General features: G+C 39.8%; 1 pseudogene; it reads left to right on the top strand.

Annotated features, from left to right (window-relative positions):
* The first annotated feature begins 263 nt into the window (after window positions 1-263).
* On the top strand, window positions 264-26,904 carry LOC116583495 (annotated as a pseudogene).

Below are 26,904 nucleotides of genomic sequence, written 5' to 3' on the forward strand. Positions count from 1 at the left end.
GAGGGCACCTGGGTGGCTCAGTTGGTTGGGTGTCTGCCTTCAGCTCAGGTCATGATCTCAGGGTTCTGGGATGGAGCCCCACGTTGGGCTCTCTGCTCAGTAGAGAGTCTGCTTCTCCCTCTCCCTCTGCCTCTCCCCCTACTTGTGCACTCGCTGTCTCTCTCTGTCAAATAAATAAGTAAAATCTGAAATAACAACAACAACATTAGGGGTAATTATATCTACTTGAACCAAGCCAAAATTTAGGACGGCTCTCCTGTAACATGAACAAGGGTATTACCAAGAAGGTCTGGTCCAATATGTCCAGAACCAATAATGATTATGCCCACAGGCCGAACAGACAACTGCTCTGCGGAGTGCCTGAACAGGATGTGGTAGGGTGGGTCTGGGGTCCCAAAAGGGAGAGCCAAAAGTTCTGGAATTCTGAGCTGTGGTGAGAAGCAGCAGGAAAGTCCACAGACTTGGTCGTCAAAATGGGTATGAAGCAGCCCTGAGAGGGCCACCACTTTCGGCCAGTGCCCGAAATGCCATGAGCCCCTGGATTTAAGGCTAAGAAGAGGCACATGAGGAAGTTTAGGAGTCCCTAACATCTCACCACAGATTTGGGGATTTTAGCCCCACTGGGATTTGTGTAGAATATTTGTATGGAATAAGGGAACAGTGAGATGGGAGTCCCCATGACACGAAGGTGAGGGGAGAGAGAAAGAGATCCCCAAATCTACAGGGCACTGAGGACCCACTGCTGAATCACACTTTTACAGATGGCAGAGAAATGTGGCTGACACAGTTTTGCCAATGGCAGGCCATTTACGTTTGTTTAAGGGACCTCTAAATAGACCTGCTATATACCAGGCACTGTTCTGAGTGCTTCACATTTATTCATTCCCCCTCAACAAGCCCATGAAACAGGTATTCTTATCATCCTTATTTGCAAGATCAGCAAACTGAGGCACAGAGAGGTTAAGAAACTTGCCCGAGTTTGCACAGCTAGAAACCAAGGCACAGAGAGATTAAGAAATTGGATCCAGGTCACACAGCTAGAAAGTGAGATGCAGCTGGTCACACAGCTGGGAAGTGGTCGAGCCAGGACTCGGATGCAGGGTTTACAGCCAGGGCCCATGCTTCTAATCACCACGCTCCACTACATGCTGTCACATTTCAGTGTCATTGCCGACTTGCTGCTCAATATCCCCTCCTAGGGATGTTCCTCTCTGCATGACAGTTCCCCCTAGGGCCTTGGTGAAGCTACAACAGATTTCAGTACATGTGGTGGTTGTGGGTGGTTCTTCTGTTGGGTCTGGCCCTCAAGCCTGGGACCTCACGTTCCCACAAACTCTGGTTCTGTCACCTTTAACCACCCCGAAGAACAGCCAAAGCTTTGGGTTTGTTAGAAATGCAGCCGACCAGGAGGCTCAGGCCAACCATTTCCCTCTTTACCGAAGCTTCCTGATCATTCCAGTCCTCTGCCCATCACATACCCTCCTTCTTAAATACTATCATCAGTGCCGGGGTCATTAGGGAGAAAACCAATGAAGAGGAAATGATTATAAAAGTTACATCTGCTGTTCAGGCAGCTGTTCCCTTTCCTCATTAGGACAATCAATCATTTTTCAACATCATTTTTGTAACTAGGAAAAGGCTTCATTTATTCTAACACTAAGGAGCAGGAATGAGGGAATTAAATCCCATAGGTCTTTAACTGATAGAATTTTTTAAATATTCTGTCCTCACCAATGACCTAATTAAGCTTTCAGAGAATGATAAACTCTCAGCTCCTCTGTCTCGTTTCCATCTGTGCCTTTGCAGAAGGGGAGCTCCACACCCCTAGGAGTCCATGCCTTCTCTTCTGGCTTTCTCTTTAGCTTCGTCTTCATAGATTAAGCCCAAATTTCTCTGACTTTCTGCAAGGGCTTCTTGGAAATGTGTCATCATCACTAAAACCTTACCATTAAGCTGCAGATTTTCTCAGAGACATTAAGTCCTATTTCTGTGGAATCACAGAACAGTAGGGTAGGAAAATTTTCCCTTGTAATGACCATGAGCCCCAACCAGGGAGAGAAAATGTCCAGGTTCATGTATGAACTTTGTCCCTTACTAGCTATTTGACCTTGGGCGCATTACTTAGCCTCTTGGTGCCTTGGTGTCTTCATATGTAAAATGGAGAATGAAAGTACACACCTACCTCCTAGGGTTGTCATGAGGATTAAGTTTACAGTACATGTGAGGCACTTACAATAATGCCTGGCACACAGTAAAGGCAAAATCGTAGGTTTCTTTATTATTGTGGCTACTACTGTTGCTGCTGCTGTTGACATTACCTGGTCCATCTGGCTCTGATGCCTATGTGCCCTCTTGAACATCCTCTTCTTCAAAACCTCAAAGTCGGATCACCCCAACCACATGCCTTCTCCATGCCTATGCCCTGGCTCTCAAGAGCTTTGGGGGAAATCAAATAAGCGTGTGAAATGCAAACTCATGGTCTCCCAGCTAAGCGCACTCCCCAGATACTCTGTTGTCTGTACCTCTCTGCATCAGTCATGGTCCAGGGAGAAAGATAAGCAGCACAGTTAGTTCCGCAGAGGTAAAGCAGGGATTGGAGGTGAAATTGCTGAAATGAGTATTGGAGGAGTCAAAAGGTAGAGAGGGGGGTGCTGAGATAACACGGAGATGGGAGCTATAGGAATCAGAGGCCACCCCAGCGATGTGGGGGAATGGAAGGGAAAGAATGAGGTTATCAAAACCTAGAAGTCGGGAAGAGGGATCCCATGGAACTGTTATCCAGATCCCCAAAGAGGGGCATTACCCATCTCTGAAGGGACACAATAATGCTGATTATGAGAGTGTTGGGAAAACCATAAACTAGATGTTATGAACTGCAACTGCTGGGCTGATGGTCACAGCAATAGGAAATAGACACGAAACCCACAGGAAGCAAATGGGAAGGAGTAGCCACCTGTTTTGTCTCCCATTGCCAGACTGATCTTTCTAAATATCAAGCATGGCTGGGTCACAAGCCTTCTTAAAGTCCTTCTGTGGCTCTCTCTGCATCTCCAGCGAGTCTGGAATGTAGTTTGGCATAGCGGGGGACTGGAGGTGGCCCTCACCTATGCCTAGTACTTTCCCACACCGGACACTCTCTCTCCTATGACACCAGTACCAGCCATATTCATCGCATTCTTCCAAACACTCCATACCTTTGTTCCAGCCTGAACAACTCTTCTCCCTGAAGTCTTTGTTGATCACCTAAGCTAAATGGCTCACCTAGTGTGTATCACGGTAAGCCCTTCATACTTCTTTTAGCTGATGCTGCTGGGGCCCTTCCCACATCTCTTTGGCCTTTGCCTCTACTGCTTACTATAAACACCAGTGGCTCCACTAAGGGCTGTGGATCTGCCCACCAAAGTGCATCTGGCCAGGTGGTCAGGAATTAGGCTAGGGAGTTAATCTCCCTTGAGGCAGTCTTCAAATACTGACTGGCATAGCTGTGTAACCCCTTGGTGGGGAGAATAAGGCACGTTTTATGCTCCCAGAGTTTCCTGGGGAGGTTGAACCCCAGTTTACTATAGTACTAACTACCTGGCTTTCTTCGGCTCTCTTCCTCAATTCCTTCATCTTTTCTACCAGTACTTCCTGGGATCGCTTTCCAGATAAACTGCTTACACTCAAATCCTTTGCCCATCGCCTGTTTTGGGAGAAAGCCAAATGAAGATACTTTTCTCATAGCCCATTACACAGTGTTGTACTTAATTGCTTAAAGGTCACCCTAAGTGCTCTCAGTTCTCTGAGGGCCAGGACGTTATATCATTCTTTTTTCAGATCTTCAGATAATAACACAGTGCCAGGCACATAATAGGCCCTCCATCCATGCTTACTGACTGAGGGGAGATATGTGAAAACCAGAACAGTGTCACTGTAGAATGTGATGTGTGATGAGCACGGATTACTGAAGGACGCTGGCAAGGAGCTTTGAAATTAACAATTCACATTTTTGGAGGTAGAGCCACTCAGGGAGCCAAAACAAGGGAGCAGAATTGCTACTATTAATCTTTCCATTTCTTCAGAAGGGGATGAAAGAACAGTACCAGAACTTTAGACACATACATGTATAAACACACACAATGCAATGTGAGTCACAGGAATTTTGCCCCCTTCACCATATCCCATAGGTATGGTCCCAGAGCAGCTGTCTCCTCTGATTCTTACAGGCATAGATCCCTTCACCCAGCTTGAAGAAATGTCATGCCAAAGTCCTATCAGTAAGCCAGTGCTTCTTCTCTGAGAAGCTCAGAGAACAGGCAGTCCTAATACTGTCTGACATGGCTGATGTCCAGATTAAAGGCCATCTGCTCCCTCCCTAATCAGGACCGACCATGTTGGGCACACTCCCTCCAGCTTAATCCTTCCTTTGAATGAGACTGACCATAAATAAGAGTCCTGCCCCAATGCCCAAGAGTGTCCCACTTCTCTTATGATGGCCAGCATTAGAAATAAAACCTCCATATACCAGAGTCATCTCAGCTTCTTGACTGGGAAAACTTCTGCAAAGCCTAAGGACTGGATTCTATGAAGTAAGTCAGTCTGACCTCTTCTAGCCAAATTCTACACCAACAGTTTCCTACCATATGCCCTCCTGCCTGGACAGCTTGCAGGTCTCTAAATCAAGACATTTCATTACTTTTTCCAATACTGTAACTACTAGACAGGATTTTTAAATAACAATTATTTTAGTATCTAGCTTTTTGAGGCCCTACAATACACAAGAACCAGTTACAAAGCACTGTGCAAAATGTTTTTCATAGAGAAGCCCATTCGAACCTCCAAACAGCTAGACAGGAAAGGCAAGTGGATTAGCTTCATGTCACAGCAGCGGAAACAGTGGGTGTGCAAAACTGGCTTCAACACAGGCTTTCCAACTCCCAAGGCTGGACACTCCACCACAGTATTATTCTGGCATTATTTCAAACTTCATACAATAGAGTTTTAGTTCTGGAAGGGACCACAGAGATTAACCAAACTCCAACCCCCTTCTGAGGTGCTCTTCTCTGGTAACTGAAGGCACGGCCTTGGCAGACAGACAGACTTCAGTATAGGACTTACAGGTCTGCCACTTAATAATCTGTGTGATCACAGGCAGGCCTCAATCTCCCCATCTATAAAATGGGGGTAATAATAGGTACCTCTTGAGTATAGATTGCTATGAGGGAAAAATGAGATCCTGTATGAAAAGCACTTAGCCTGTTGCTTAGCAAGTGCTGATTAAATATTAGCTAACACATACATAGTACTAACTACATCCCCGGTACTCTTCTAAGTGCTTGTCACATATTTAATTAATCTTAATTCCCACATTATGATGTAGCTATCATAATCCCTACTTTACAGATGGATTAACTGAGGCACATGTTATCCACCAAACCACAGGTACAAGAAGCTCAGAGAACACCGAGCAGGATAAATGAAAACAAAACAAAACAAACCACTATACCTAAGCATATCATATTCAAACTGTAGAAAATCAAAGATAAAGAAACAAAACCTCAAAAGAAGTCAAAGGAAAAAACATATTAGCAATAGAGAAACAAGGATAAGAATTGTTGGACTTCTCAGAAACCATGCAATCAAGAAGAGAGTGAAATGAAATATATAAAGTATGAAGAGAAAAAAATGCACCAACCTAAAACTCTGTACCATATGAAATTGTCCTTCAAAAGTGGAGGAGAAACAAAGACTTTCTAAGACAAAAATGAAGAGAATTTGTTGCCAGTAGACCCACCTTGCAAGAAATGTTAAAAGAAGTGCTTCCAGTTATAGAATGAGTAAGTCATAGGAATAAAAGTCATAACATAAAGAATATAGTCAATGATACTGTAAAACTGATGTATTGAGATAGATGGTACCTACACTTGTAGTGAACATAGCATAATGTGTAAATTTGTTGAATCACTATGCTATACAATTGAAACTACTGTAATGTATGTCAACTACGTTTAAAAAAAAAAAAGTTCCTCAAAGAAAAGGAAAATTGCATAGATCAGAAACTTGGACCTACATAAAGAAAGGAAGAACATCAAAGAGAAGATTAAAAACTTGCTTTTCTTATTCTTAACTGCTCTAACAGATTATCTGTTCAAAAAATAATGGCAAGAATGTATGCAATTACATATGCTTACATGTATGTATGTATGCTTACTTATATGTAAGTAGAAGTGAAATGAATGACAGTAATGATTCAAGAGATGGAAGGGAGAAATTCAGATTCTTTTGTAATGACAAAAAGAATGACAAAGTACCTGCACTATCTCTGAAGTGGTATAGTGTTACTTTAAAGGGGACTTGGGGCCACTTGGATGGCTCAGTTGGTGGAACATGTGACTCTTGATCTCAGGGTTGTGAGTTCAAAGCCCATGTTGGGTGTAGAGATTAGTTAAAAATAAAATTAAAAAATAAAGTGGACATGGATTCACTGTACTTGTATACTGCAAACTCTAGAGCAGCCACTATGAAAGTAAATTAAGTAGTAGATATACTAAAAAATGAGACAAAATGAAATCATATAAAATGCTCAGTCGCACGTATTGCATGGACCACTGGGTGTGGTGCAAAAACAATGACTATTGTTACGCTGAAAAGAAATTTTAATAAATAAATAAATAAATGAGATTGATGGAAACACACACACACAAAAAGAATAAAATTATTTCCCTTTTGAAAGAAAAAACACAAAAGGCAGAAAATATATGAAAGACAAAAATAGGAACAAAAAATAAGGGCAACAGAGTAACAAATACTGTAGATAGCAATCCAATTGTATCAATAATCACTTTAGACATCAATGGTCTAAATACACCAATTAAAAGGCAATGATTGTCAGAGTAGATTAAAAAAAAAAACAAGATTCAACTATATGTCATCTACAAGAAACTCATTTTAAATATAATAACACAGGAGCACCAGGGTGGCTCAGTCAGTTAAGCATCCAACTCTTGATTTTGGCTCAGGTCATGATCTCAGGATGGGACTGTGCCCCACATGCACACTGTGCATGAAGCCTGCTTAAGAGTCTCTCTCCCTTGCCCTCTACCCCTGCCCTCAACACCCACATGTATGCCCAGGCTCGCTCGCTCTCTCTCTCTCTCTCTCTCTCTCTCAAAAGTCAAGATACAAATCAAGATAAAAAGCTTCTGTACAGCAAAGGAAACAGTCAACAAAACAAAGAGACAACCCATGGAATGGGAGAAGGTATCTGCAAATGACACTACAGATAAAGGGCTGATGTCCAAGATCTATAAAGAGCTTCTCAAACTCAACACCCAAAAAACAAGTAAGTCAAAAAATGGGCAGAAGACATGAACCAATGCTTCTCCAAAGAAGACATACAAATGGCTAACAGACACATGAAAAAATGTTCAGCATCATTAGCCATCAGAGAAATTCAAGTCAAAACCACATTGAGATACCATCTTACACCAATTAGAATGGCAAAATTTGACAAGACAAGAAACAACAAATGTTGGAGAGGATGTGGAGAAAGGGGAACCCTCTTACACTGTTGGCAGGAATGCAAGTTGGTACAGCCACTTTGGGAAACAGTGTAGAGGCTCCTCAAAAAGTTAAAAATAGAGCTGCCTTATGATCCAGCAATTGCACTACTGGGTTATTTACTCCAAAGACACAGATGTAGTGACAAGAAGGGCCACATGCACCCCAATGTTCAGAGCAGTAACGGCCACAATCACCAAACTGGGGAAAGAGCCAAGATGCCCTTCAACAAACAAATGGATAAAGACGATGTGGTCCATATACAAAACGGAGTATTACTCAGTCATCAGAAAGGATGAATACCCAACTTTTGCATCAACATGGATGGGACTGGAGGAGATTATACTAAGTGAAATAAGTCAAACAGAGTAAGTTTCACTCACTTGTGGAACATAAGGAATAGCATAGAGGACATTAGGAGAAGGAAAGGAAAAATGAAGTAGGGGTATCAGAGCAGGAGACGAACCATGAGAGACTATGGACTCCAAGAAACAAACTGAGGGTTTTAGAGGGGAGGGAGTTGGGGGAATGGGTTAACCCAGTGATGGGTATTAAGGAGGGCACGGATTGTATGGAGCACTGGGTGTTATATGCAAACAATGAATCATGGAACACTACATCAAAAACTAATGATGTACTATATGATGACTAACATAATAAAATTTTTTAAAAATAAAAATCATAAATAAATATCAAATAAATATTATTTCTTTAATATAATTTAAGTATTTATTTACTATAATTAAAATTATTAAATAACATATAGATGAACTATAAAGGAATGGAGTAAGATATGCCAGGCTAACACTACTTGAAAGAAAGCAGGAGTAGCTATATTAATTTCAGATAAAGCAGACTTCAGAGCAAGGAAAGTTATCAAGGATAAACAGGGGTATTTCATAATGATTAAAAGGTCAGTACTCTAAGAAGACTATGTGTATGCACCTAACAACAGAGCATCAAAACATGTGAGGCAAAACAGATAAAACTGCAAGGAGAAATAGATAAATCCACTATTGTAGGTGGAGACTTGAACATCCCTCTATCAGAAACAGACAGAGCAGGCAGGAAAGCGGTAAAGCCAGTTGAACTCAACAGCACCATCAATCAACTGGATTTCATTGACATCTATAGATGACTCCATTCAACAATAGCAGAGTACAAATTCTTCTCTAGCTCACATGGAACATTCACCAAGATAGACCACATTCTGGGCCATAAAATGCATGTTAATAAATTTAAAATGTATCTTAATACATTTAAAATATATGTTAATAAGTTTAAAAGGATGGAAATCCTATAAATGTGTGCCCTCAGACCACAATGGAATTAAAGTAGAAAACAATAACAGAAAGGTAGCTGGAAAATACCAAAATACTTGGACAGTAAGAATACATTTCTAATTAACACATGATTCAAAGAAGAAATCAAGAGAAATTTTAAAATATTTTGAATTAAATAAAAGTGAAAATACAATTTATCAAAGTTTGTGGGACACAGTGAAAACAGTGCTTTAAAGGTTATTTATAGCATCTAATACATATATTGCAAAAGCATAAATATCTAAAATCAGTAATCTAAACTTCCACTTAGAAAACTAGTAAAAGAGCAAATTAAATCCAAAGTAAGAAGAAATAACAAAAATCCAAGCAGAAATCAATGAAACTGAAATCAATAAAGAAAATCAATAAAACCAAAAGCCATTTCGTTGAAAAGATCAATAAAATCAATGAGTCTCAAGCTAGGCTAACTAAGAAAAAAAGAGAGTAGACACAAATTACTAGTATCAGAAATGAAAGAGGAGACAGCACTCAAAGATAGACATTTAAAGATCTCATGGACATTAAAAAGAAGATAAGGGAATATTATGAACAACTCTATGCCAGAACCTGATAACCTAGATGACACAAACCAATCCCTTAAAACATAGAATCTGCTAAAACTCACATTTGATAAACTTGATTAAAAAATAGCTAAAAATACTCTTAACATATGCTTGGTCCTCGGTATTTATCCAGATGAATTAGAAACTTATATCCACACAAAAACCTGCACATGGGTGCTTTTGGCAGGTTTTTATTTTTAATAAATTGCCAAATTATTAATAACTGCAAAATGTGGAAGCAATCAAAATGTTCTTCAAAAGGTAAATGGATAAACTGTAGTATGTCCAGACAATAGAAGAGTATTCAGTGCAAAAGAAAAAATGAGCTATCAAGCCATATAAAGACACGGAGGAAACTTAACACGTACTACTAATTGAAAGAAGCTAATCTGAAAAGACTACATACTGTATGATTCCAAATATATGGAATTCTGGAAAAGGCAAAACTATGGAGAGGGTGAAAAATCAGAGGTTGGCAGGGCGTAGCAGAGAGACAGGGATAAATACAGCACAGTGGATTTTAAAGGCAGTGAAACTACCCTGTTATGGCACTATCATGGTGGGTACATGTCATTATACATTTGTCCAAACCTCAGACTATACAATATCAAAATTGAACCCCTAAGGTAAACTGTGGTCTTTGGGTGATTGATATGTCAATATGGGTTCACTGATTGTAACAAATAGCCCAGTCTGGTGGGCAATGTTGTTAGTGGGCGAGGCTGAGCATGTGCATGTACGCGACCAGGGGGTAAAAGGCAACTCTGTACTTTCTCTCAATTTTGCTGTGAACCTAAGACTTCTCTAAAAAATCAAGTTTATTAATTTTTTAATAAGTTAAATGGTACATTCTGCAACCAGCGAAAGAGTTCAAGCTTCAGCTAAATGTAAAATAAAGAAGAAAAAAAAAAGTAAGAAGCTGAGGTACAGACTGTTTTAGGTAATAAGAGCAGAGCCAGAACTTGAACCATGGCAACCTTTTTCTGGAATGTGTTCACTTGCCCTCTATTACCACCTTGCCTCTCAACTGTTTGTTGCTAGTATTACTATTATTTTGCAAATGGGAAAAGTGAGACTCAGAGCGATCTGCCACTTGCCAGAGTCCTAGATTCAGTGAGAAACTGTCTAAGATTCTGGGTTTCCTGAACCCCTAAATCCTAGTTCCTCCTCCACTCTCTCACATTACCTCTACATTTCCCCATGTCCCCTCCACCCAAATATCTGGACAGATCCATGTGTATTGTCCTGGAAAAGGGGAAACTTTTGTTCCAAGCACATTTCAGTACTCAGATTCTTTTGGAAGCAAAATGAACTCCTCATTTTCAACCTGGCTTTACCATCAAACTGAGAAGAGGATATGGCTAATGCTAGCTCTCAGTGAATAAATGGTAGGGTGGCCAATCTGCTGCAGGACTCCAGCACTTTGATCATGCTTGGTTTAGGCACCAATTTGCATGGATGCATGAAACACATAGCATGAGTAGAACAAAGACCAGAATGAAATTCAAGTAGGTATATAACTGGGAAACGACTGGTAGATGCAGATTAAAAAAAGAGAAAAAAAACACCCACTGAGAAGCACTAGAAAAGAGCTAGAGAACATTTTTTTTTCTTTTAAAGCTTGTCCAGCTGAAAGAGATCTGCTTTGGTATAATTCCCTGACCCACTTTTTTTTCCTGATAAGAGATAGATAGCCAAGATACCCAGATGTGAGGGATAGTCTATTTGTAGAAGGCACTTATTTGATTAGACACTGCTTTCATTTTATAGCAATTCATATTTCCAAGGGCATCTCTTTCTTTGTTTCATTTTACATCCCAATTTCTATTTCCTTCCACAAAACCCAAAGCTCTGTATTTTTCAAGTTAATACCACAGTGCGCCAGAATGCATGATTATGTGCAGTCTAATTTCCTTTAGGTCACGCGCTCACATTCAGTTATTTTATACATATTGAGAATAGAGCTATCTTTGCTTTGAATTTTTAAGCTGTGAGTTCTGTCTGCTCTAAGATAAATTAGACATAATTCCTAAGGCTTAGTGTGCTCTGGTGAACTACCCTAAGGCCCCAGAATTTCAAACAAATGCCTTTCTTTTTCTCCTTTCAGAAAACTAAGCTGGGTCTCAAAGTATGTCCCTTGCTATTGTGATTTCTTATTATTTTCTTTCATCCTTAGAAGAAATCTTGCAGTTCAGTATGATCCAATATCTCAGTCACAACTGGCTGAGTGATGTTTGTTTAAATAATAACCTTCCCAGATGGCTGATGTTAGCTTTGGGTCAAAACATCATGAAATTAAAGAGTGATCGACATTCAGAAATCACCAGCATGTTGCTGGGTATGTAAACATAATGCAATTCTACCAGATTCTCTGATTCATAACAAACCTGAGAATAAGAAGTTGGAGGAGGCAATTTGGGGGGGGGGTTGCTTAGTTGGGAGGATAGTGGTAAGAAGAGTTTCCAACCCCTGAGGATGAAGAGCTTCAGAAAAATGACAAAGGCCAGGCATCTGGGTGGCTCAGTAGATTAAGCGTCTGCCTTCAGCTCAGGTCATGTTCCCAGGGTCCTGGGATGGAGCCCCATGTCAGGCTCATGCTCTCGCTCTCTCTCGTTCTCTCTGTCTTTGTCTTCTCTATCAAATAAATAAATCAAATCTTTATATATGACAAAGGAGCTACGTATGTGTATGTCCATAATGAGATGTCATGCACAACAATCCTAATAGATATCCCATCTACAATACCCAGTCCTGGGAAGATTTTCAAAGAGAAAGAATGTACCACCTATTATCAAACCTATGGTTGGTTTTATTGTTTGGAAGGTTAGAAGTGTCTTCAGGAGCCTGGCAAAAAATTGGGCTGAACACAAAATGGTACTTTCCCTTAACTCCATCCTAGTATAATTCCACCAAGGCATTCAAATTATGAAATGTCAAAGGTTCATTTATAATCTCTACTTTCACCCCATATGAGAAAATAGATTATCCCATTAAATATACTTATATTTGATAATATACTGTGACCAACTAAGGAGTCCCACCAAAAAGAATACCTTTTCTCCACTTTTTTTTCCACTCCTAAAATTAACACTCAAAGGTAGGTAAGCCAAGGATTAAGGATTCCCTTCCTGTATATTCTGTATACATTGATTTACACTTTTCAAGACATTTTCACACATTTTCTTTGACCTTTACAACAACTCTAGGAGAAGGAAGAATAGATACTGTTTGAATCATTTTACCATTGAGGAAACCAAAATCTAGAGTAAGGCCAATTATTTGGACCAAACTATGCCCCTTTTACTTTTTGGCATACATCAAGACTACAATTTCAATCCTTTGCATTTAGGTGTGAACGTGTGATGGGCCCTGTCCAATAGAAGGTAGGTAGAAGTGATTTGTACCACTTCAAGGCCTGACCCATAAAATCCTCAAAAATATAAGCTCCCCATTCTTTTTTTTTTTTTTTAACACCAGCAGTTTAGCAAATATTTATTGTGTGTTAACAAGACCAGGTGTCAGAAGCTAGAGTACAGATGTCAGGGAATAAGCAGAGAGAGAACAGCATTCCAAGATGACGGTAGAACAACTCCTATGAAGAGCTGGGAGAAAACTGGGTGCAAGAGAACAGATTGCCCAAAACAGGCCCCAGCAGGAGCCCACTGAAGAAGAACCAAAGGTTTAAAACACTGGTCTTGACTGTCCACTACTGAATTGGGCAGTGGTCCCAGTGAGAATGATGGGTCAGCACAGTCAGAGAGAGCACACACACCCATTTTTTCCCTCAATGACTAGCTGAATGAAGACTACTCAAAAAACTTAGAGAATAGCGAGGCGATAATCTGGAAGAAGTTTGAGTTACCACTTGGAGGAAAGTTGTCCAGGAAAACCAGTCAACTAGGAATATGTATTGATATTGTATGAGTGAGAAAGAAGCTTGTGTTGTTTTAAGTGATCACAATTTGGGGGTTGTTTGTTGCAGCAGTTACCTTACATTAATACAGAGAAGTTAAGTGATTTGCCCAGTGTTATACAATTAGCTTTAAAAAAAATAAATAAATAAAGTCACCGAACACCTGGGCGGCTCAGTTGGTTAAGCATCTGCCTTTGGCTCAGGGTCCAAGGGTCCTGGGATGGAGCCCCACATTGGGCTCCCTGCTCAGCTGGGAGTCTGCTTCTCCCTCTGCATCTGCCTCCACCTGCTGCTCCCCTTGCTAGTGTTTTCTCTCTTTTTCTCTCGCTCTCTGCCAAATAAATAAATAAAATCTTTTAAAAAAATAAAGTCAGGACTAGAACTTTGTTCTTCTAGTGCATAGTTTAATATTCATTTGTTTACCAGCACCAACCTTAACAGGCACCCTGCTGTACCCTGTTGCTACCTAAGTAACTGAAAGACTGAAAAGTACGACAAATGAGCCACATGTAGTCAACTATCTGAAGGTGACTTCTTTCTGTTTCTTCCATGTGTTCTTCTAGTAGTTATCTGAAAATTATCTCTCTTGAGCTCCTTTCCTTCTTGGTAGTACAACCAAAAGCTAATAAAACATATATTGTCTCCTACTGAGATAAACTCAAACAGACTTCCTTTAAAAGGACACTGATGAATGAAGCTGCCAGTACATGCAGATAAAAAAACAGTGACTAAAGTCCCACTAGGCATGGGTCACAGATAGATTGTGTCAAGGAGTTGGAGTCCAGAGGACAAGTGTCAAGGCAAGAAGAGGTAGTGAATCCTTTAAGGGGAGAGACATTAGTGAGATGAAGATTCCATCAGGTTGGAGAGAGGTGCAGGCAGTCGTTCAGCACCTTGGAGAGCGCCTAGGACGGCTCTCAGTGTTCATCCTGACCAAGCACATAATTTGCCTGTTCTTCTGAACTCTCTAACTGATAACAGGGCTCATATCCTTTCTGTGAAAAGCTTCATCTGTATAGAATAAGAGATTCATTCTCATTCCTTCTGAGTTCAAGGCCTGTGTCCAGTAGGTAAGTTGGAGCTGCCTCATCTAACCTTACTGAAAACCACATGAGATGTTCACACCGTGGAAAATCTAGAAAAGTACATTCTCAAGGGACTTTACCCTCTTTATGTTTTAGAAACTCTCTTCTGGGTTAGAGGCTGGTTCTTAGGTGGGCCTGGGCTCCAAACACTTCACCAAAGCAAAACCATATTACTATATGAACTACATCATAGCCCTATAATCTTAACAGGATGCTCATTAAAATTATGGGTCCCTTTCTTTCTGAAGGTGTGCTCTCAAGCTTCTTTATAGTCTATGAAAAAGAATTCTATAGAAAAATTAATTTTAAGAAAACTTGGATTAAAATACTTAATACTTAAGGTGCTGTCATACATGTTTTCTCTCTACAAAATACAATGTGATGAGCATCTTCAGGCATATAATTTTTTCTTCCTCTCTTGGGATTATTTTTCCCTTTAAAGATATGGTCCCCAAAGTGGAATTCCTAACTTAAAGGATTTGAACAATGCTCTCAATTGACAGGTATGGCCAAATCCAAATAGGATTGTGTAATTTTACTTTCATTGGAAGTATATAAAAGTATCAGTTTTGGGATGACTAGGTGGCACAACCAGTCAAACATTCAACTCTTGGTTTGGGCTTAGGTTATGATATCAGGATTGTGAGATCAAGCCCTGTGTCAAGCTTCACACTTCGCCCAGAGCTTGCCTGAGATTATCTCTCCCTCTCTCTACCCCTCCTGCTCATGTTCATTCTCTCTCTCTCTCTCTCTCTCTCTCTCTCTCTCTCTCATGATTTCTCTAAAATAAATAAATCTAGGGGCGCCTGGGTGGCTCAGTGGGTTAAAGCCTCTACCTTCAGCTCAGGTCATGATCCCAGGGTCCTGGGATCAAGCCCCGCATCAGGCTCTCTGCTCAGCAGGGAGCCTACTTTCTCCTCTCTCTCTCTCTGCTTGCCTCTCTGCCTACTTGTGATTTCTGTCTGTCAAATAAATAAATAAAATCTTTAAAAAATAATAAATAAATAAATCTTATATATATATATATATATATACACATATATATACATATATATGTATCACTTTCACTAGTATCTGATTAGTAATTTGATTTGTATTCTTTGGTGTCTATACCTAGAACTCCTTTGATAAAGTGCCTAGAACTGTGCCTGGCCCACTGTAGATGCTCAGTAAGTATTTAAGATTGAAGTGAAAGGCTTAACACTTTCCCATTTATATCTGTTTACTGAGTATAGTTCCTCATTTGGAATTGTCTTGTCCTTTTTTTTTATTATTGTGATATTAATATTTTCCTTTTAATTTGTTTAAGATATTAAGCCTGTTTTCCATTTGTTAAAAAATATTTCCTCTATGCTTTTAAAATTTTCTTATATATAAAGTTTTAAGTTTTTTATGTAGTCAGATTTTTCAGTCATAATTGTAAAGTCTATCACTTAAAGGCTTATAAACTTTAGAGAGAACTCCAGAGACCTCATAAAATTCAGTGTTTTTCTTTATGAATTAAGTTTCTATATATATTTTATTCATCTGGCATTATGGGGTGAGGTGTGGGTCTAAATTGATTTTTCTCTAAATTAGTAACAGATACACCAATACAGTTTATAGCTAGAGCTTCTTTTTCCACAGTGTCTTTTGACCTTTACCAGTGGCACTCAGTAGGACATCTGGGTTGGGGGAAAAAAGCAAGGGGATGAGTTTCAAATACCATGAGAAAATATAATATGAGGTAAAAGAGAATTATCTAACACTTTGCTGTGTGGGTTACATGACCCCACTCTCAAAGCGTTTACAATCTTGTTTGTCAAAGGTCAGATTTTTGTTTACTTCATTTATGCGTTTGAATGTAACAATCTAGCTGCCTTCAAGTGTTTCAAAGTAGGCATTGAAATTTCACTTTTACTACAACCTAGATGCACAGTATAAATATAGTTTCTCTATTTCCTAAAAACCTGATATATTATTCTTCGCAAATCCCTATGGCACTTAATTCTGATCCCTGGAGGCTTCTCAATGGAGCCTGGTCAATGGAAATGGAACTGGTATTGGAGAAAAGGTGTCCTTGTATTCTCTGGTGCTGTGTTCCCTGCTAGCCTTGAGGTCAGAGTCCACAGCTGATGAACTTGTTATCTATTTCTGTTTTTGTTTTTGTTTTTGTTTTGGCTCAGTCACTATTCTAGGAACATATTGGCCCTCTCCCTCTAGCTGCTTTAATCTCATCTCTAGAAATCCTTCTCACTCCCCATCACAACTTCCTTCTCACCCCGGGAAACAGGATTCACTCTTTATTCTCTGTGGTGGCCAGCCTCTTGCAGGCTTCCAACACAGGGTCCATACCACATGGAAACTAAGGTTGACTCAGGTTAACCTAACTAAGGTTGACTAAGGTTAACCAAGTCCTCACTGCAGAGGACACTATTGGTGCTCCACAGTGATCCCCTTTGCCAACCAATTCAACAATCCTTCCAGAGGCTGTGTGTTGGTTGCTAACTGCTTGCAAATGTCCCTTTCTTTAAAGAATGTCACCCAACTGTGTGGGGGCCATTTTACCCAGGAAGATAGGCTTACCCCCTCCTTTGGGGTACAGCTCACAGCCAAGGACTAAATGCTACGGGGGAGTGGAATTCTGTCCCCCTTGACACAAGGGGAACCAACTCTATGGTACAATTCATACTACAGAACTCCCTATGAGATCAGGCTAGAGCTAAGAACACATCCTTGCTTAGTACCTTCCCCTGCCCTGTCCCACTTCCCACTTCCCTCACTCCCTCTCTACTGAGAGCACTCCTCCAATAAACAGCATGCACCAGAATCTTTGTCTCAAGCTCTGCTTCTATTGAACATGACCTAAGACACTCACATTGTCTAATAATTCCTCTCTTGACTAGGCTAAGTCATCCCATGTTGGCACACTGGTCTCTGTCCAGAGGACTCTTCTGAGACTTTCAAACCATGAATGAGACAAAAGTTCCCTGGCCTCAGTTTTCCCCAAATTTGTCTCTCAACACAACCCCAGCCTTTTCCTCAGGCCATGCCTATATGAGAGTTCTTATACATCAAAATACTAGTTTTCTCAGTTTTGTGAATTGAAAATACCTTACCTCACTCTGTGGTTTATCTTTTCACTCTTTGTTTTTTTGTTTGTTTGTTTTTTGTGTTTTTTTTTTTTTTTTTGATGAACAGAAGTCCCTTTTCCTTATAGTTAGGATATGTTTTGTACCTTGTTTATGAAATTCTTCCCTATTCACAAGCTCATGAAGATATTTCCCTATATTACCTTCTACAAGCTTTTTATTTCTCATGTTCAGGTTTTTAATACATGAACATATAGGAATATATTAGGGAGTACAGTGTGAGATGGGGTTTAATTTAACTTAATTATCACTCATCTCAGTACTATTTATTCTAAGGACTGACATTTCTCCTCTGTTCTACAGTACAACATATGTCAAATACTGACCTTCTGCATGGCTATATTTCTGGGTTCTTCATTCTATTCCACTGGTCTATTTTTTTTAAAGATTTTATTTATTTGACAGAGAGAGAGAGATCACAAGTAGGCAGAGAGGCAGGCAGAGAGAGAGAAGGGAGGAAGCAGGCTCCCCGCAGAGCAAAGAGCCCAACGCGGGGCTCGATCCCAGAACCCTGGGATCATGACCTGAGCCGAAGGCAGAGGCTTTAACTCACTGAGCCACCCAGGCGCCCCCTATTTTTTTTCTATCCCTGAAGAAAATACATACTGTCTTGATTACTAAGGCTTTGTAATACTCTTGTTATCTAGTGGATAAAGTCTTCCTCTAAATTCTTCTATTTCAAAAGGGTAATGGCTATCCTTAGCTTCTTGTATTTGTATATGAATTTTATTTTTATTTTTTTTAAAAGATTTATTTATTTATTTATTTGTCAGAGAGAGTGAGCGAGAGCGAGCATAGGCAGACAGAGTGGAAGGCAGAGGCAGAGGGAGAAGCAGGCTCCCCGCCGAGCAAGGAGCCTGATGCGGGACTCGATCCCAGGACGCTGGGATCATGACCTGAGCTGAAGGCAGCTGCTTAACCAACTGAGCCACCCAGGCGTCCCTGTATATGAATTTTAAAATCAGTTTGTTAAGTTCCACCAAAACACATGGGGCATCCTTGTCTTGTTCCTGATCTCCAAGAAAAAGTTTTCAACATTTTACCATTTAGTATGTTTGCAGTAGGTTTTTTAGAGATTAAGAATATTCTCTTCTGAGCACCTGGGTGGCTCAATGGGTTAAGCCTCTGCCTTTGGCTCAGGTCATGATCCCAGAGTCCTGGGATCAAGGCCCACATCGGGCTCTCTGCTCAGCAGGAGCCTCCCTCCCCCTCTCTCTCTGCCTGCTTCTCTGCCTACTTGTGATACACCTAGATAACACCACATCAGCCTAAATAACCCAGAAAACAACCCGAAGACTGGCAGAACAGACTCTCCACGGCTAAATATAGAGTAGAGGCCATATTAAAAGGGTAGGAAGGGCAAAAACATGGTCAGGAACCAAGCTGACCTGTAGGACTGTCCATGGGAGGGAGGGGTGTTGTGGGCACAGAGGAAAGAAGAGCAGACCCCACCCCAGGCACCCCAGGAATGGGGAACAAGCACCGGGAAGACAAATCCCCATAACATTTGGCTTTGAAAACTAGAGAGGCTTACCTTGATGAGTTCTTACAATCAGTGGGACTTAACAAGTAGAACTTTAAAAATCAGTGGGCTTGACTCTGGAAGTGCCAAAAGGTGACAGGAAACAGTCCCCACCCTTAAAGAGACAACACAACAAACAGCCCCAGAGAGATACAGCATAGAAGCAGCAGTTTGAAAAATGCCTGAGGTATACAGGATGGAGATTTGTTTACTAATCTCAGGATGTGGTGGAGGGGCAGGAAAACTTCTTTAGGAAACTGCTCAAGGAACAAAAGAGCTTGTAGGCACCATTTCACTCCCCATCCCCTAGCCTAGATACACAGACATCTATGGGAACCAGCAGAGTGTGAACACTCTCCCTCGAGCTTGCTAATAGTGCACTCACCCCTGCACTCTTCTGCAGACTCACCCCCTCCAACCAGCCATGGCAGGAGTTTTCCAAAGCAGCAACGAGTCCCCTCCCACAGCAAACCAGCCCAGACCTTGCTAATATCACACACCCTACGTCTGCGTACTTCTGCGTACTTCTGCAGACCCTCCCACTCCAGCAGCACCTCCACAGGAGTCCATCCAAAGTGGTGCCACAGGCAGCAGTATGAAAGCAGCCCTAACAGTGATTAGCACCACCCCAAAGTGACTCCTGCCCTGAACAGAGAGGAAAAGAAAGACACACACACACACACACACACACACACACACACACACACACACCAGTCTAACTGAAGTCCCAGCAGTCAGCTGGGGGCAGACATCTGGTCTGCCTGCAGGCCCCACCTACCAGTGAAAGCTTTTCAGGGGATAACACAGGGAGAGTGCCCTGCAGTTCACTGCTACTGCAGCTCGGGCAAACACCTGGTCTGACCGAACTCAAGCCCAAGGTAGCCCCAATCTGGCACACTAACACCACCATGACAAAACCCTGCCCATAACAGGCAAAGAAAGCCATTGCAGACTGAACTGCAGGCAAATGCAGCTCAGCCACAACAGTAGGGTACATGCAACACACATAGGAGACACCCCTGAAGCACGAGGTTCTGGCACATTGCACTGCAGGGAGCTCAGGACCTCTTCTTCATAAGCAGGAGAAGAAGCTGACTTTCTTAACACAGAGAAACAGACACAGAGAATTAGACAAAATGAGGAGACAGAGGAATGTGTCCCAAATGAGAGAATAGGACAAAATCACAGTGAGAGAGCTAAACGAAACAGAGATAAGTAAGCCTGACAGAAAATTTAAAGTAATTCTCATAATTGTCACTGGACTTGAGGAAAGAATGGAGGATCTCAGTGAGACCCTCAACAAAGACATATAAAACATAAAAAAGAACCAATCAGAGATGAAGAACTCAATAGCTGAAATTAAAAACACACTAAAGGGAATAAATAATAGAATGAAAGAGCACGAGAATGGATTGGTGACCTGAAGGACAGAGTATTAGAAAGCAGCTAGGCTGAACAGGAGAGAGAAAAAAGAATAATAAAAAATGAAAATGGACTACAGAAACTCAGTGACACCATCAAGGTCATTATATTATAAGGATCCCAGAAGGAGGAGGGGGGGCAGAAAATGTATTGAGGAAAAAAATTGCTGAAAATTTCTCAAATGTGGAGAAGGAAATAGAAATCCAGATCCAAGAGATCCCAACAAAATCAACCAAAGGTGGTCCACACCAAGACACACAGTAATTAAAATGGCAAAAAGTAGAGACAGAGAATTTAAAGGCACCAAAAAGAAAGAAAGAAAGAAAGAAAGAAAACAGTTATGTACAAGGGAAAACCCATAAGCTATCAGCTGATTTTTCAACAGAAACTTTGCAGGCCAGAACAGAGTGGCATGCTATTTTCAAAATGCTGAAAGGAACATTTGCAGCCAAGAATACTCTATCCAGCAATGGCATCATTCAGAACAGAAGGAGAAATAAAGAATTTCCTAGACAAACAAAAGTTAAAGGAGTTCATGACCACTAAACCAGCCCTAGAAGAAATGTTAAAGGGGACTCCTTGAGTAGAAAGGAAAGTCCATAAGCAGAAGTATGAAAAGTAGAAGGCACAAAGGCAGTAAAATTAAGTATATGCATAAAAATCAATCAAAGGATTCACAAAATAGCAAGATGTAAAGTATAACACAATATACCTAAAATGTAGGGGAGAGAGGAGTAAAAATTTAGTGCTTTTGGAATGGGTTCAAACTTAAGCAACCATCAACTTAATATACAATGCTATATGCAGGGGTGCCTGGGTGGCTCAGTAGGTTGAAGCCTCTGCCTTCCCTCAGGTCATGGTCTCAGGATCCTGAGATCGAGCCCCGCATCAGACTCTCTGCTCAGCGGGGAACCTGCTTCCTCCTCTCTCTCTCTGCCTACTTGTAATCTCTGTCTATCAAATAAATAAATAAAATCTTTTTTAAAAAAAGAATGCTATATGCAGAAAATGTTATACATAAACCTAATGGTCACTCTATATAAGTCAATAACTTGAAATAGATAAGTAAAATATAAAGAAAAAGGAATGCAAACCTGTCACTAAAGAAAGACAGCAAGCTGAAAGAGAGCAAGAGAAGAAAGGAACAGAGAAAAACTACAAAACAATCATAAAACAAGTAACAAAATGGCAATAAGCACATATTTATCGATAGTTACTCTGAGTATAAATTGACTAAATGAATCAATCAAAAGACAAAGGGTGACAGAATGGATAAGAAAGCAAGACCCTTCTATATGCTGCAAACAAGTATTCGTTTCACACTTAAAGACACATATAGATTCAAAGTGAAGGGATGGAAAAAGCATTTATCCTGTAAATGGAAGTTGAAAGAAAGCCAGGGCAACAATACTAATATTGGACAAAACAGACTTCAAAACAAAGACTGTAACAAGAGACAAAGAAGGATACTATATGATCATAAAGTGCACAGTTTGACAAGAAGATACAACAATTGTAAATATTTAGGCACCAACATGGGAGCATCCAAATACATAATACAACTAAAAACAAACATAAAAGGAGTAATCAATAGTGATACAAAAAATGGTTTGAGACACCTCACTTACATCAATGGATAGATAATCCAAACAGAAAACGAACAAAGAGTCTTTGAATGATACATTGGACTAGATGGCTCTAACAGATATATTCAGAAAATTCCACCCAAAAACAGAATACACACTCATTTCAAGTACATATGGAATATTCCCTAGAACTGATCATGTATTGGGCCACAAAACAAGTCTTAGCAAATTCAAAAAGACTGAAGTCATATCATGCATCTTTTCCAACCACAATGCTATGAAACTAGAAATTACAAGAAAAAAAATCTTGAAAGAACACAGATATGTGAAGGTTAAATAACATGCTATTAAACAGTGATTGGGTCAACCAAGAAGTCAAAGAGGAAGTTAAAAAATACACAGAGAGAAATGAAAATGAAATACAACAGTCCAAAATCTTTGGGATGCAGAAAAGGCTGTTCTAAGAGGGAAGTTCACAGCAATACAAGCCTACCTCATGAAGCAAGAAAATTCTCAAATAAAGAACCCAACTTTATACCTAAAGGAGATAGAAAAATAACAACAAACAAAACCCAAAACCAGTAGAAAGAAAGAAACAATAAAGATTAGAGCAGAAATAAATGTATTAGAAACTAAAAAACAATAGAACAATGAAACTAGGAGCTGCTTCCTTGAAAAGATAAACAAAAGTCATAAACTTCTAGCCAGAATCATCAAGAGAGAGAGAAAGAGAAAAGACTCAAATAAGCAAATTCCGAAATGAAAGAGAAATAACAACTGACATCACAGAAATACAAACAATTATAGAAGAATATTATGAAAAATTATATGCCTACAAATTGGACAACCTAGAAGAAACAGATAAATGCCTAGAAACCCATAACCTACTAAAACTGAATCATGAAGAAATAGAAAATTGAACAGACTTATTACCAGCAATGAATTGAATCAGTATTCAAAAAACTCCCAACAGACAAAAGTCTAGGACCAGATGGCTTCAAAGATGAATTCCACCAAACATTAAAGAAGAGTTAATATGTATTCTTCTCACACTATTCCAAAAAATAGAAGAAGAAGGAAAATCCAAATTCATTCTATGAGGCTAGCATTACCCTGATACCAAAACCAGATAGAAAACACTACAAAAAGTAGGGGGAGAACTATGGGCCAATATCTCTGATCGACATAAATGCCAAAATTCTAAACAAAACATTAGCAGACCAAATCCAACAATACACTTAAAGAATCATACACCATGATCAAGTGAGATTTATTCCTGGGATGCAAGGGTTGCAAATCAATCAACATGATACATCACATCAATAAGAGAAAGGAAAAGAAACATATGATCATTTCAATAGATGCAGAAAAAGCATTTGATAAAATACAACATCCATTCATGATAAAAACTCTCAACAAAGTAGACTTATATGGAACATATCTTAACATAATATAGGCCACATATAAAGAATCCACAGTTAACATCATCCTCAAAGGTGAAAAACTGAGAACGTTCCCCCTAAGGCCAGGAACAAGACAAGGATGTCCATTCTCACCACCTTTACCCAACACAATCCTGGAAGTCCTAGCTATAGCAATCAGACAACAAAAAGTAATAAAAGGCATCCAGATTGGTAGGAAAGAAGTAAAACCTTCACTATTTGCAGAGGACATGATACCATATACAGAAAATCTGGGGTGCCTGGGTGGCTCAGTCAGTTAAGCACCTGACTCTTGATTTCAGCTCAGGTCATGATCTCGGGATTGTGAGAGCAGGCCCCACATCAGACCCCACACTGGGCATGGAGACTGCTTGAAATTCTTTCTGTCCCCCTCCCGTGGCCCCTCCCCCTCTATAAAAAAACAAAACCAAACCTGTAAGACTTTGCCAAAAAATTCATAGAACTGGTAAGTGAATTCAATAATCAACATACAGAAATTCATTGCATTTGTATACACTGATAATAAAGTAGCAGAAAGAGAAATTAAGAAAACAATCCCATTTACAATTGCACCAAAAATAATAAAATACTTAGGAATAAACCGAACCAAGAAAGTGAAAGACCTATACTCCGAAAAGTATAAAATACGGATGAAAGAAATTGAAGAAGACCAAAGAAATTGGAAAACATTCCATGCTCATGGAACAGAAGAAAAAATACTGTTCAAATGTCTATACTACCCAAAGCAATCTACACACTTGTGCAATCCCTATCAAAATATCAACAGCATTTCTTACAGTGCTAGAACAAAGAATACTAAAATTAGTATGGAACCACAAAAGACTCCAAATAGCCAAAGCAACCTTGATAAGGAAAAACAAAACTAGCATCACAATTCTGTACTTCGAGCTATATTATAAAATTCTAGTGATCAAAACATTATGGTACAGCATAAAAATAGACACATAGCTTGATAGAACAGAATAGAAAACCCAGAAATAAGCCCATAATTATATGGTGAAATAATCTTCGGCAAAGGAGGAAAGAACATACAATGGGGAAAAAGTCTCTTCAACAAATGGTGCTGGGAAAACTGGACAAGCTACATGCAAAAGAATGAAACTGGGCCACTTTCTTACAGAAAAATAAATTCAAAATGGATTAAAGACCTAAATGTGAAATCTGAAACCATAAAAATCCTAGAAGAGAGCACAGGCAGTAATTTCTCAGACATTGGCCATAGTAACATTTTCCTAGCTGTACCTCCTGAGGCAAGGGCAGGGGGAAGCAAAAATAAACTACTGTGACTACATCAAAATAAAAAACTTCTACACAGAGGAAATAATCAACAAAACTAAAAGGCAACCTATGGGATGGGAGAAGATATTTGCAAACAACATATATGACTAAGGGGTTAGTATCCAAAATATATAAAGAAATTATACAACTCAACACCCAAGAAACCCACAAATAATCCAAATTAAAAATGAACAGAAGACATGAGCAGACATTTCTCCAAAGAAGACATCCAGATGGCCAACAGACACATGAAAAGACGCTCAACATCACTCATCATCAGGGAAATGCACATCAAAACCACAAAAAGATAGCACCTGTCAGTATGGTTAGCATCAAAAACACAAGAAATAAGTGCTGGTGAGAAGGTGAAGGAAAGGGAACACTTCTGCACTGTTGCTACAAATGCAAACTAGTACAGCCACTGTGGCAGACAGTATGGAGGTTCCTCAAAAAATTAAAAACAGAATTACTATAGGATCCAATAATTCCACTACTATTTACCCAAAAAGTACAAAAACACTAATTTGAAAAGATATATGCACCCCTTTATTGCAGTGTTATTTACAATAGCCAAATTATGGAAGGAAGCCAAGTGTCCATCGATACATGAAAGGATAAGACGACATGGGGGGGGTGTCTGTGCATTGATGTATGTGTGTGTATAACAGATTACTGAGCTATAAAGAGGAATGACCTCTTGCCACTTGCAAAAATATGGATGAATCTAGAGTATAATGCTCAGTGAAATCAATCAGCCAGAGAAAGACAAATACATAATTTCACTCATATGTGGAATTTAAGAAACAAAACAAACAAAGAAAAAAGAGACAAATAAAAATCACTCCGAATGGGGGCCTGGGTAGCTCAGTTGTTAAGCGCCTGTCTGCCTTCGGCTCAGGTCATGATCCCAGGATCCTTGGATCAAGCCAGGCATTGGGCTCTCCGCTCTGTGGGGAGCCTGCTTCTCCCTCTCCCACTCACCTGGCTTGTGCTCACTCACTCTCTCTCAAATAAATAAATAAATATCTTTACCAAAAAAAAAAAAAAAAAAATCACTGTGAAATACAGAGAACAACCTAGTAGTAACAAGAAGGGGGGGTGATGGGTGAAATAGGTAAAGGGGATTAAGAACACACTCATCATAGGGCACCTGGGTGGTTCAGTCATTGGGCATCTGTCTTGGGTTCAAGTCATGATCCCAGGGTCCTGGGATCGAGCCCCGAGTCAGGCTCCCTGGTCAGCGGGAAGCCTGTTTCTCCCTCTCTCACTCTCCCTGCTTATGTTTACTCTCTCCATGTGTCTTTGTCAAATAAATAAAATCTTAAAAAAAAAAAAGAATATACTCATCATGATGAGCACTGAGTAATCGTGAATGTTCAATGTTGAATCGTGAGTTGGGTAAGATGGTAGAGGCCATTCCACAGCGGACCTAGACCAAGGAGCATCAAGTAGCTACCCAAGAAGGACATCATAAAGCTTTTAAAGAACCACAGTTTGGATTTGTTTCTTGCAGAACAGAAGTTATTAGGAAACACTGAAAATGTGGACAAAACAGCTAACAAGGACCATTTAGTTATAGCCTTTAATCATCTTTTTAAAAGTAAGCATTTCAAGGGTACTGAAAGTGTAAGTAAAGTGTCTGAGCAGGTGAAATGAAGCTTAATGAAGATAAACCCAAAGAAACCAAGTCTGAAGAGACTCTGGAGGAGGGTCCACCAAAATATATAAATTGTGTTCTTAAAAAAGGAGTTAAAACCAACACTCCCAAAATAGGAGGTGCTGTTCACTGCTGGTTTACAGGAACGCTACAGGATGGGACTGGTTTTGATACTATATTCAAATGAGTTCAAAGAAGAAAAATGCCATGCCCTTAAGTTTTAAGCTTATAACAGGCAAAGTTATCAGAGGATGGAACAAAGCACTCTTAACTATGAGTAAAGGAGAAAATGCGCAACTAGAGACTGAACCAGAATGGGCTTATGGAAAGAAAGAATGGCCTGATGCCAAAATTCCACCAAACGCAAAACTCCATTTCAAAGTGGAATTAGTAGGTATTAAAAGAGCACTGCTTCAGATATAA

Source organism: Mustela erminea, chromosome X, assembly GCF_009829155.1.
Source record: "Mustela erminea isolate mMusErm1 chromosome X, mMusErm1.Pri, whole genome shotgun sequence".
NCBI lineage: Eukaryota > Metazoa > Chordata > Mammalia > Carnivora > Mustelidae > Mustela > Mustela erminea.